The following is a 13,161-nucleotide window of genomic DNA, read 5'->3' as shown; positions in this document are numbered from 1 at the left end:
ACCCCAAACTCCAACTTTTAAGTTTTGGAAAGAGGAGCCTGAAGACTAGAGGAGTGAGAATGAAGTGCTGTGGAGACAGAGAAGGAAAAGCAGGAGAGTGTGGCTTTATGAAGAGAGTGGGTAATAGTGTCACCTAAGATAAGGACCTGAAAAGGTGTAGTGGATTTGACCCAAGGTGAGTTTGGGTTTTCAGTAGAGCGATGAAAGCAGAAAATAGATTTAAGTTGGCTGAGGAGTGGAAGCTGAGACCTTTAGATGGAAGGTAGTTAGCCCTTTGTGAAGGGAAGGACCGCACAACCAGGACTTAAAACACGGGAGGAAGAACTGTCCTCACCCACCCGCCTTGTAACAGGAGGGAAGGAGGACAGGGGTGGATAGGTTTTGTAGGTTTGGGGACAGGAAGTCAAGAAAGTTCTCTTCTGGTGACTTCCATTTTCTCTGCTCATATTAGGTGAAATATTTGCCAAGAATGAGCATGTTTGGGTGGGGATGGAGGGTGCAGAAGAGGTTTTGAGTAGTTAAGTTATGCGGAGAAGGAGGGAGAGTTAGAAGTCTAGGGAAGGAAAGAGAAGGAGAGCCAGGCAGTGTTGAGAGCCCAGCGTGGGGTAGTAACTCTCCTACGCAGGTGGGAGGGCAATTCGGTATAGCTCCTCCTTTTTGGATGGTAATTTAGAAATATGTATTAAAATGTTAAATATGAATACCCTTTGACCAAGCATTTCCACTTCTGAGGATCCACTTTAGAGACATATTTGCACATGTAACCAGAAGGATGTACAAGTATATTCATTATAACATTGTTCATAGTGAAAATGGTTATTACCTAAGTGTAAGTAAGGGAATGGGATATTATGTAGAATAAAATACACCAGTACCTTTTGAGAAGAAGGGCTCTCCGTGACATATTAAATTTTAAAAAGAAAAGAAAAAACTGCAAACTGCTTAACAAAGTGTCTACTACAATCTAGCTACCTATCTGATTTCATATATGTATGTATATGTGTGTATATGTGTGTTTATATGTATATATATGTACATGCATATATATATATATCTATATTTAAGACAATAATACATGCATAGAACATATGGCAAACTTAACAGCAATGTTTTGGGGAGTGGTTTTAGGAGAGAACTCTCATCTTTTACTCCATATACGTCTGTATTGTTTTAATTTTTTTATGATGAGTTTCATTCATGTTTTACCTCTGTACAATTATATTTGAAAATGTGTAGAAAGCATGGGACTCATCTTCCCAGTTATATGATTTTCTCAAGCAGCACTCAGTAAGTCAGATGCAGGTACACAAATAAGAGTTGACTTCATCCAGGATAGGAGTTTGCCAGACATATATAATGGAAGGGCAATGGTGAGGGAGCTAAGCTTTTGAGAGTGCCTGAAGTGATAGGCCAAGGACTCTAAGGACTGGGTGGGAATGAGAACACGACATAATACTGATATGTGGGTAGAAAGCAGACGTTTGTAAGAGGAGAATGAAGAGGGGTAGAAGGAGTAATCGAGTGAGGGAGCTGGAAAACAGGAGATGGGGGTCAGAAAGTGGAATGTTAGTATAGTTCTCTCTCAGTATCTTCATCTTTTTGTTTTATTAGACCTTTTTCTTGGTCAGATATATTAACACATGACTTCATAGTGCAAAATTCCAAACTTATAAAAAGGCAATGGACTTAGTTTCCAAGGGGAGAACCTGAAAAATCTGTGGATCATCAATTTTCCCTCTTTGAAACCATTTTTGTACTGTCATATCAATGCAAGTAGGCCTGGAGGGGTGAAACTATCCTGGGGAGAAAGAGCCTCCTCAAAGGACCTAATACAGTTGTCCCTCAGTATCCTCAGGGTTGGTTCCAGGACCCGCCGTGGATACTAAAATCTGTGCATGCTCAAGGACCTTATACAAAATGGCATAGTATTTGCATACATACATGCCACTGTATAAGTCACCTCTAAATAAATCATCTCTAGATCACTTATAGGACCTAATCCAATGTAAATGCTATGTAAATAGTTGCCGGCACATAGTGAACTCTTTTGCTTTTTGAAACAATAGAATTCTTCCCCAAACATTTTGGATCCACATTTGGTTGAATCCACGCATGAAGAACCTGCAGATACAGAAGGCTATTTAAGATTCAGGCTAAAGCCATTCTGAGTGATGACTCAGTCCAAGTTGGCCATGGAGCAGGTAGCACAAACGGACTCAAGGTGAGGGTCAGGGAACATCAGGAAAGTAGGAACCTCTCCTTGCCTTGCTCTCCACTTGCCATAACACTACATGGCTGCAAGAGGCATCCCTGGTTCCTCCTCTGGATGGGAGCTCCTCTTCCTCACCAGCCTACCATACTGTTTTGCCCCTAGAGAAAAGAGGCCCTTAGAAGTGCTCCCCATTGCCCAAGACGATAGTCTTCCGAGGAGTCCTTCACTCACCTCTGCTACCACGTTACCAGCAGGTGCAAGAGAGCCTCACACACCCACCTTAACCTGGTTACCTGCTTCCCCTAAGAGACTATCAGGCTGAATCCCATTGTGTCTCATATCCCTGTACATGTATTCGCCTGACCCAATTTTCCATGCCTAGCACTCTTCTAAAACCTATCTTCTGCAAGTTTTGGAATACATCATCTTTCATCACAGATTTCTATGTATATTTAACCTCTTCTGAACTCCACCTACCTGTCCTGAATAAAACCTGGCTGTCTACTTAGGATATCATTTCCCTGCCAACTTTTGAATAGAGGCTGATTTTTTTTTCAATCCTGCTTGATTCACTGGGCTTACTGAATCTGTTGATTGATATTTTTCATCTGTTTTAGAAAATTCTTGGTCATTTTCAAATTCTGCTTCTACCTAATTCTCTCTTCTCCCTCTGGGACTCCGATCATAAATATGTTAGTTTCTTTTTTTAAAATTTAGTCCTACATGCCTATGCCTCTTTTGCTCTATTCTGTTTTTTTCCCCATTCTCTTTTCTGTGCTTAAGTTTGGATATTTTTCATTGATTGTCTTCACGTTTACAGATTCTGTTTTATCCTGAGTCTCGTCTACTGTTAAATACCTCGAATCAAATGAGTTCTTAATTTCAGATGGTATATTTTTCAGTTCTAGAATGTCCATTTGATTTTTTTATACATTCCAATTAATATTCTGCATCTTTTCATCCATTTTGTCTATCATTTCCTGTTTTCTTTAACATGCTAGTTATTATTAATTTAAAACCATTGTCTGTTAAAATGAATAACTTTGAATTAAATTATTATAATTTAGTGATTAGAATAGAATAAATGTTCTTTACTCAACTTACTGGTGTGATTTCTGTCTCCTGACTGGACGCTGACTGATACAGAAGGCTTAAGTGGAACGCTACACAGGGGACTTTCTGGGGAATTGGAAAATGACTGAGGTGTAGGTGTATCCATTGTCAGAATTATACAGCTAGGATTTGTGTTGAATTCATGTAAACTTTACCTAAAAAAATTATAATTGAGAACAGGTGGAAAAATGGGTGAATATGTAGATAATACAAAGATCACAGAATGGTGATAATTGTTGAAACTGGGTGATGGGCACATAGGGGTTCATTATACTATTGTTTACTTTATATACGTTTGAAGTTTTCCATAATAAAAAGTTAAAATAAGTGATAGTCATGGCTGGGTGTTTTTTCTCATAATGTATGTAGCTAGGGATGGATGAAATGACAGGCTTGATTTGGCTGTGTAGTCATTTTTTGTTAGCTTGCTGTATCAATTATTCATTTCTGTGTAACACAACTGCAAAACTTCATGGCCTAAAACAACATGACTCATTTAGTTTGCTCAAAAATCTGAAATTCTTGTAAGATTTTTTAGGGCGAGCTTGTCTCTGCTCCATGTGGTACCATCCAGGGTGGATCAGCAGAGAGTTAAAGATCCACTTTTCAGATGGTTCACTCACATGCCTGGCAAGTTGGTGTCAGATGTTGGCTGGGAGTTCAGTTAGGTCTGTGAACCAGGAGGCTTGGTTCCTCCATATGGGCCTCTCCATGGGCTGCCTGGACTTCCTCACAGTATGGTGGCTGAGTTCTAAGAGCAGGTGTCCCCAGAGAGAACTAGGTAGAAGTTATATCACCATTTATGACCTAGGCTCGGAAGTCAACATAACATTATTTTCACCTAGATTCAAGAGGAGGGAACATATGCCCCACTTCTTGATGGGAAGTGTATCAAAGTCACATTGCAAAAAGAGCTCATGGGATGGGATATATTGTTATGGCCATTTAAGGAAATACAATCAGCTATATACCTGGCTTGTTCATTCAAGGGGCATCTGGGATCAAGCTGGATCTCAAAGTATTATCTGAACGAATAAGATGTGGATTACAACACTATCACCCAGTAAGTGGGCCTCAACCCTTCTATAAATATCCCTTCTTCTTTCTTTTCTGTGTTCCCCAGGAGCAGATGTATACTGGACATTAACAAGTTGCCTACACAACATCTACTTCCCTCTTCCTAATATTTCTTACACTCTTATTCCATAAACTACCTCTTCCCCATATAGCCCATATGCTTCAGGGAAACTGACTATCCCTATCTCTGGGGTTGGACCCTGATTGGCTTATGACAACCAGCACATTCAAGTTCCCTGGCCACAAGTTCCCTGACGGGTGGTGGTGAGGATCATGGGAGGGGGCAAGATGTGACCTAAACCAGTTTAGATCAGGTTGCTTGGCTGGAATGCTGGGACAGAGATATAGCATCTCTGGATGTTTGTGGGGAAGCATGTAGCCCTGGGAGCCATTGCCAATTCTCCTGTGTCCACAAGGAAAGATGGTTTTAGGGTGAGTGGATTCTGAGGAAGGTAGAGTCAGGAAATGGAAAGAAATCAGGCCTCTAGTGACATCAGTAAGTCACTGGGTTAAATTCATCCAAAGCATGATCTACCTTTAGAATTTCTAGTGTAGGAGCCAATAAACTCCATGTTTAGTTGGGGCTTATTAATTGAACCCTAAAGTGTGTAAAGCAATACAAGAGGATTATCTATTATTACGAGATTGCCTAGGTTTGATTCTTGGCTTTGCCAATTACTAATTGTGTGACTTTGAGCAAGTTTCTAAATCTCTCTGCCTCAGTGTTCTGTGTAGTGAGATTCCAGATGGATGAGAGACAGGCCTTTAGTTTCTAGAGTGGGAGAAAGCAATTGTGAATGGGAAGAACGGGAAAAGAAAATCACAAAATGTGTCCTGAGGCAAATCAGGTTCTGGAAGGAATACACGGGAAAGGTGAGGATCTGGAAATGGAGTCCTTTATAGTATTCACTCTCACATATCCCTTGGAAAGCCTCTGTGGACTTCTAGAGGTTTGCACACCCGCTTAAAATCTGCTGGATTTTATGTTCAATTCAAGTTAGGTTTTTTTTTTTTCCTTTTAACAACAGATTAGGCTCTGGACACCAGCCAGCCTTTTTTTCTTGGAGGGGATGACAAGAGTGGTCAGCTAAGAAGGGTACATTTGACCATTTCATCAGCAGGCATTTGCCGGGAATCTACCATGTGCTAGTAGAAAACAGCTTCGACCATTTGCAGCTATGACTCTGAAGCTGTCTCTAGCTCACACTTTCTCCTGAGTGTTCTGTGCATTATCCCTTTGGGTGTCCTACAGACACACTGAAGAAGTGAAAAGAAATAGGCGAAGTTAATTTTAACAATAGATTTTCTACAAACCAATCTATCCAGGCTATAATCATTTCAACGTGGACTCCGTATAAAACCATATTAAGTCTTCAAACCTGAGTGTGTAGTTTACACTTGCAGCACATCTCAGTTTGGACTAGCCACACTCGAAGTGCTCAACAGCCACGTGAAATGAGTAGCTGCCGTATCAGTGCAGGTCTAGAATGCATTAACATATTTAAGAAGCCAGAGAAAGTTACCTTTGACCCAGATATGATCATTGTGTCTTGGAGAAGGCTGTTGCTTTCACAGGCACCAAGCTTCTGGAACTTCAGGAAGAGTCTGAGTGGCACAGGGAGGGTGGAGAGGCTGTCTAGTCAGGCTGGTCACCTGCAATCAGAGTCACACATGGGACAGTTGTTCTCACATGCACCGAAATAAATTGATACCTATTTTCAAATCTTCAGGAATCACAGTGATTAGTTTCATATTGTGAAAAATGAACAAAGTGATATGAACATGCTATAGACTGAACGTTTATGTCTCCCCAAAATTCATATGTTAAAACCCAATCTCCAGGGCTTCCCTGGTGGCGCAGCGGTTGAGAGTCCGCCTGCCGATGCAGGGGACACAGGCTCGTGCCCCGGTCCGGGAGGATCCCACATGCCGCGGAGCGGCTGGGCCCGTGACCCATGGCCGCTGAGCCTGCGCGTCCGGAGCCTGTGCTCCGCAATGGGAGAGGCCACAACAGTGAGAGGCCCGTGTACCGCAAAACAAAAACAAAAACAAAAACAAAAACCCAATCTCCAATGTGATGGTATCAGGAGGTGGGGCTTTTGGGAGGTGATTAGGTCATGAGGGTGGAGCCATCATGGATGGGGTTAGAATACTTACAGTGAAGAGTCCAGAGAGCTCCATTGCTCCTTTCATCATGTAAGGGCACTGTCAGAAGATGGCCATCTATGAACCAGGAAGTGGTGCTCACCAGACACAGAATCTTCCTGCACTTTGATCTTGGACCTCCCAGTCTCTAGAACTGTGAGAAATACGTTTCTGTTGTTTATTAGTCCCCCAGTCTATGGTGTTCTGTTATAGGAGTCCAAATGGACTAAGATAGAGAGTAAGTCATGGACTAACTGCTGCCATGGCTTGTCTCAAACCACAAAACCCTTTAAACCCTTAGCTGAGAAAGACTCCAGGGGAGACTTCGGGGGACATAAGTAGAGATTCAACAAGTGGCCCTGCTATCTTTCTGAATTTTACCATCCTTTTGAGATTCTCTCTTTGGTTACTGTTATATCTTGCATCCTTATCTAAATAAAGCCTGTCCCCAAAAATGACATATCGAATGTATAGAAAATCATAGATGGCTAGTATCTTGGTTGGCTTGGACTGCTATAATAAAATACCATAGACTGGGTGGCTTAAATAACAAAAATTTATTTTCTCAGTTCTGGAGGCTGCAAGTCTAAGATCAGGGTGCCAGCATGGCTGAGTTCTGTTGATGGCTCCCTTCCTAGCTTGCAGATGGCTGCCTTCTCACTGTGTCCTCACTTGGCAGAGAAAGAAAGAGAGCAAGCTGTCTGGTGTCTCTTTATATGAGGGCGCTAATCCCATCGTGAGGATCCTCCCCTCAGGACCTCATCTAAACCTAATTATCTCCCAAAGGCCCTATCTCCAAATACCATCACACTGGGGAATACAGTTTCAAAATATGAATTTTAAAAAATAAATTTACTTAGTTATTTTTGGCTGCATTTGGTCTTCATTGCTGCATGCGGGCTTTCTCTAGTTGCAGCGAGCGGTGGCTACTCTTTGTTGCAGGGTGTGGGCTTCTCATTGCGGTGGCTTCTCTTGTTGTGGAACATGGGCTCTAGGTGTGCGGGCTTCAGTAGTTGTGACTCATAGGCTAAGTAGTTGTGGCTCACGGGCTCTAGAGCGCAGGCTCAGTAGTAGTGGCGCACGGGCTCAGTTGCTCCGTGGCATGTGGGATCTTCCCGGACCAGGGCTTGAACCCGTGTCCCCTGCATTGGCAGGTGGATTCTTAACCACCGCGCCACCAAGGAAGCCCCTCAATATATGAATTTTGCAGGGACACGGTTCAGTCTATAGCAGCTAGTAAATTGAAGAAAACTAATTTAACTGTACTGAAAAAAAGGAAATGTAGATGAAAGTGAATTATTTTCATCAAATCAACAAATATAAAAATGTTTTAATTCTCAGTGTTGGCAAGGTGAATGGGACACTCCCACTGGCTATCAATGAAAGTATAAACTGATAATATCTTTTTAGAAAAGCAATTTTGAGAAATGTATGAAGATCTTCAAAATATACATTTTGATTCTATATTCTATTTCTAAGGAAATAGAGGTGAAGATATGTACATTTCATCATTAGTAGTGATAATATGTATATCATATAATTTTTAATAATGGGAAAAAGTTAAAAACACCTAAATGCCCAACCATTTATAAATTTTAAACTTTTATGGTATAATTTTATGCAATAGGTTATCAACCAACCTCAATACGTGATGTTTTGAAGAATTTTTGGTGGCATGGAAAAATGTTCGCAATGTAATAACTAGCCAGGACTAAATGAAGGTATATATAGGTACTTCCCTGGTGGCAGAGTGGTTAAGAATCCTCCTGCCAAAGCAGGGGACACGGGTTCGAGCCCTCGTCCAGGAAGATCCTACATGCTGTGGAGCAACTAAGCCCGTGCGCCACAACTACTGAGCCTGTGCTCTAGAGCCCACGAGCCACAACTACTGAGCCTGCATGCTGCAACTACTGAAGCTGGCATGCCTAGAGCCCATGCTCCGCAACAAAGAGAAGCCACAGCAATGAGAAGCCCATGCACTGCGATGAAGAGTAGCCCCCGCTCACCACAACTAGAGAAAGCCCGCACGCAGCAGCAAAGACCCAACGCAGCCAAAAATAAAATAAATACATGTATTAAAAAAAAACTATATGTAGTATGATCCTAATTTTAATTTTGTAAAAATATATGTATTGAGGAAAGACTGAAATTAAAATTTTTATTAGAGGCTATTTCTGGTTGTCAGGATGATGGTTGCTTTTTATTTCTTTGTATTTTTTTTCAACTTTCCAAATTACATAGAACATATACTATATTTATAATCAGAAAAAATTCATATATTTAAACAAAATAATGAAAACAGGCTTATGTGTAGGGAAAAGTGCCTCCTTTTTTGCTTTCCCATACTATTATCAAGTGAAATTTATTGATGGAGAATTAGAAAAAAAACAAAGAAAGCATAGGAAGCATAAAAACACTCATTGCTGGCAAGTGCTGGTTTCTCATCCTAGGAAACCAGCTGGCTGGCCAGTTTGCAGGCCTGTGTCTGGTCTCCCTGGGATGAGAGCCCTTTTCCTCTGGCTGCTGTGCCAGCTGAGATCTCCTGGACACCCTCTTTCCTAGATGGGTCAGCCTCTTTTCCTGCTTACGATGGCACTTTCATAAAATCTTCTCACTCTGCTTTCAGGTATGCCTGTGTGTGAGTAATTGCATACTGATAGATTTCCAAAGTTTTTTTTTTTGCTTTTTTAGCAGAATCCCAGGGTTCTAAGGACTCCTATGGGGGATGCTCTAGAGGTTAAGAAAGGATCTAGATTATATTTGGCGATTCTCATGAGTTTGGGAGTTTTTTTAAGATTTTTTTTTTCTGATTTAAAAAACAAAATTTGAAACCACTGTGATCAATCACAGGAAATAATCTCTTCCTTCATGGTTCATGTCCTCCATGTTGCAGCAAGTGAGTAGACCTCATAGACCATCAGCACCTAGCACAGTGTCATGCAACCTAGGTGTATTATTTATACAACAGATATAAACATAGAGACCTTTTTTTAGACCTTGGAGTCAAGTATTGTTTTAAACTTTAATTTTAGATTTGAAAAAAAAAAGTGAACTAAATGATCAAAGACTTGGGAATTTGGGCAATAAAATATTTACTTTCTATATATTATTCTAAGATTTGGCAAAAGTATATTTCAGAAATTCAAAGTTTTTTAAAAAACTATCTACATGTAGACACTGAGAGCCTGTGCCTCGATACAATTGTGGGGAAACTGAATATTGCCTTCTAATTCTTCACTCTCACTATATTCATTGTTTCTCTCTCTGAGAACTCTGAAATACTCATCCCACCACTGTTGGAATCGCCTTCCTTGGAGATATTCCTTCCAAAAGACATTTGTATTTTAAAAGCTATCACTAAGCTAGGAGTCCATACAATGAAGCCCTATTGGTAGAATATCAAACGGTAGGTTATCAGAAGTATTTAGAAATCTGTTTCTCTCTCAATTTTCTACATACTAGGCAGAAGGCAGCACACTGTCTACAAACAAGGCCTGCCCCATAGGGACCAAAGATGGGCAAGATATTAAGGGTATAATGTCTACAAAACTCTTTAGTCCCTACATATAAAGATAGCATCTGCGAGTGAGAAAGTGTTAGCTCAGGTTTCGGTTTAACAACTAGGAAAGATTAAAGGAGTTTGCAAAACTAGATCTGCCCAGCAGAGGGCATATTTAAGTTACAAACCATGATCTTTATGCAAAGTTTTCTATTTTTAGAAATTAATAAATAAATACATGTTTTAAAAAATTCTTATGCAGTTTTTATGCTTTGTGTTTCTTTCATGATTAAGTTTCCAATCTGTATTTTAAAAAAACGTATTTATTTCTAAATCACATAGACTCTACTATCAGAAGTTTTTTTTAGAGACTAATAGCTGCAAATACTTGCCAGAGATGCAAGAATCAGGAATTACTAAATATATGAGCAAGAGACCACAAGCTTATGTAGATGAGAAGGAACTGGTCACACTAACTCATTTTGCTGGACCCTGGGACTAGAAGGTTGTGGCTTCCCCTGAGGGCAGTTATGTTTGCTGTGTTCCCTTAGCCCAGCCAGCCAGTTCATAGATGCAGTTCCAGAGGCAAACCCATGGTACACTTAAACAACCCAAAGGCATATGACAACCCAAAGGCTTATTACTTCTAGGGATTACATGGCTGGTGACCACCTCCCTGCTGGGCCAGGCACAATCCCACAGGTATTAGGATCCTGCTTTTATTGTCTTGCTCTCACCTCATAGAGACCTCGTCTCCTCTCCTGTCCAGTCTGCCTTAAAACCCCCTCAAGTTCTGGCCTTGGGGGCATCTTCCTGTCCCTGGGGTCCCTCCTTAATGGCTAAATCCAGTTGATCCCTTTCGATAATCGTCAATATGTTTTTAGTTATAGAGTTTCTAAAATAAAAATTTAGCACCGTCTATTTAAATGTTGACAAGACACAGAACCCCCTTTATTTACAAATTTTTAACTTACTAACTTCCATAGAAAAAAATTAAGACACTCCTAGAACTACAGCATGCCAACACCGTCTCTACTACAGATGGGGATGGTGAGCATTTCTGAGATGTCACTTTGGACTTGTTTTGGGGGTTGGAGGGTAGGGAGGTTGAAGGGACTTTGGACAATGTTTAGAAACTTAAGCCTCTTCCTAAGTAAAGGGGTTTCTGTAACTATGTGGTGCTGACATTGCAATTTTAAAAGCAATCTCGGGTGGTACTAGGTAAGCGGGCGTTACGGGCGGTTGTCCGAGCGAACCCGGGCGGCGCAGCTTAGGTTGGGGGATGCAGTACGGTGAAACGATTTCAGAAATTGGAACTTAGAGTGCGGTGATGAAAACTTGGACGTGAGGAACGCGCCGCCGGGCCGCCACGTGTCCCGAGTCGTGGTGGCGGCCGGCTTCGAGCTTAGGCGTGCGGAGGCGGCCGCTGGTGGCTGCGGCGCTGCGCGCGGTCTGGTTGTTAACGCCCGGGCAACCGCTGACTGAGCCTGGGAGGCGGCCGGCAGAAGACAACATTCCTGGGATTTGGGGGCGGGGGGTTACCCTAACGTTAAGAGCGAGAGGCCTGTGATAGGGTGTCTTTCTCCCATGGCCAGATCAACGGTTATTTCAAAATGGGTAGCCCCGGACTCGGCGTGAGACTTGAGTTGTATTGTGCCCAGGTGGCGCTGTGTGCAAATAGGATTATTGAAGGGGAGGAGTTTAGTGCTGAAAACCTTGAACTATGACATTCTGTGAGAACGCTTAATTTTAAACAGATGCCCCGCAAGAGCAATGGCTTTCGGTGGAACGGAGCTGTTCCGTGGAGAAGCAGAGATGCAAAGGAAAGTTCCAAAACGTATGGGAGAAGGTTTGCTGGAAAATGACTTGGTTAAAACCTGACAATCTTACCAGGAGCATCCTGCAGGTCGATGAATACAAATGAAGCTATGACCATCACCGATTGATGATGACCAGCTTCATTTGAAACAGCGGGCAGCGGCATGCGGCTGGGACACAGAGCACCATGGCATGCGACTCAGGCTTCCAAGGAAGCAGGACATCTCCAGGATCTCCATCTGAGCAGGTGGTGAACGCAGGAGGGTAAATTGGAGCCTGCGCGGAGGAATCCTGATGGCTCTCGAGTGGCCGAACGTCATGGAAATAAAAGCAGCCAGCACGGGCTTCTCTGGCGAGTCCCCTCCAGTTCACCAAGAGAAGCACCCGCAGGGCCTTGTACCTGGCCTGCCTTGTACCGCGCCTTCTTGGCGCAATGTAAAGGGCAGGCGATAAAGGCGATCGATGCCGGTGGGACAGCCTGCGACCAGGTCAGAAGGCACGCGCTGGAGCAGCGGGGTGCTCCCGGTCAGATGGGGCAGCCTCCCGGGAGGGCAAAACCAGCGGATGACGGCCCAGTGGGGCCCCACGGCGGGGCCAGCATTGGCGGGGCCGGGTACGTAAGTTGCACAGTAAATTTCCCGGTTGTGGCACCACAGAGAGAAAAGGTGTGGAACTACTAGAGGCAAGCCGGATATCAACCCTGTTTCTGGGAGGCAATTCTGACTACAAGGGCAGGAGATTCTCTGAAGCCAGGTGCCTGGGTTTTTAGCAGCAGCTAAGCATGGAAGCTTAGGAGGAGGGGGCCGCTCAGCACAATCCCTTGTCAGGGGAATCTTCCGCTTGCAGGGCCTACTGCTGGCAGATGCCAGGGAAGAGGAGCTTCTTGCTGGGATCTGCGAAGATGTTTCACGCTGCAGCTCCTTCCCAGACATAGTTAAACTCAGAAGAAGCAAATTAGCCTTTACCTATCCCTGAGCTAATCATGTCTGGGACACATTTGATACAGCACCTGGAACCTGTGGCATATTTAATAATGTTATGACTCCCGCTTAGTGCTTTACAATAATACCCATTGTGTGCGTGTCTGTCATCTAAATGAAACAAGTCAGACGATCCCATTTGTATATGGGCAAAACGTATTTCATGTGTATGTATTTAAAAGTTATTGATAAGTTGAATCTATCCTTGAAAATATACCCTCTGGTAATAAAGTTGACGTATACATTAAAAAAACAATAAAAAATAAAAAAAAATAAAAGCAATCTCGGGCTTCCCTGGTGGCGTAGTGGTAGAGAGT

The 13,161-nt window shown here is 42.5% G+C and overlaps 1 protein-coding gene across 1 annotated transcript in view; it reads left to right on the top strand.

Annotated features, from left to right (window-relative positions):
• The window catches only part of FBXL13 (F-box and leucine rich repeat protein 13), a gene marked incomplete at both ends in the record, with an annotated part of 188,464 nt that overhangs the window by 336 nt on the left and 174,967 nt on the right, over positions 1 to 13,161 (top strand).

The sequence above is a fragment of the Mesoplodon mirus genome (genome assembly GCF_964341445.2).
Source record: "Mesoplodon mirus genome assembly, chromosome: 9".
Lineage (NCBI taxonomy): Eukaryota > Metazoa > Chordata > Mammalia > Artiodactyla > Ziphiidae > Mesoplodon > Mesoplodon mirus.
The sequence above is the reverse complement of the archived record's forward strand: the minus strand, read 5'-3'. Positions and strand labels throughout refer to the sequence as shown.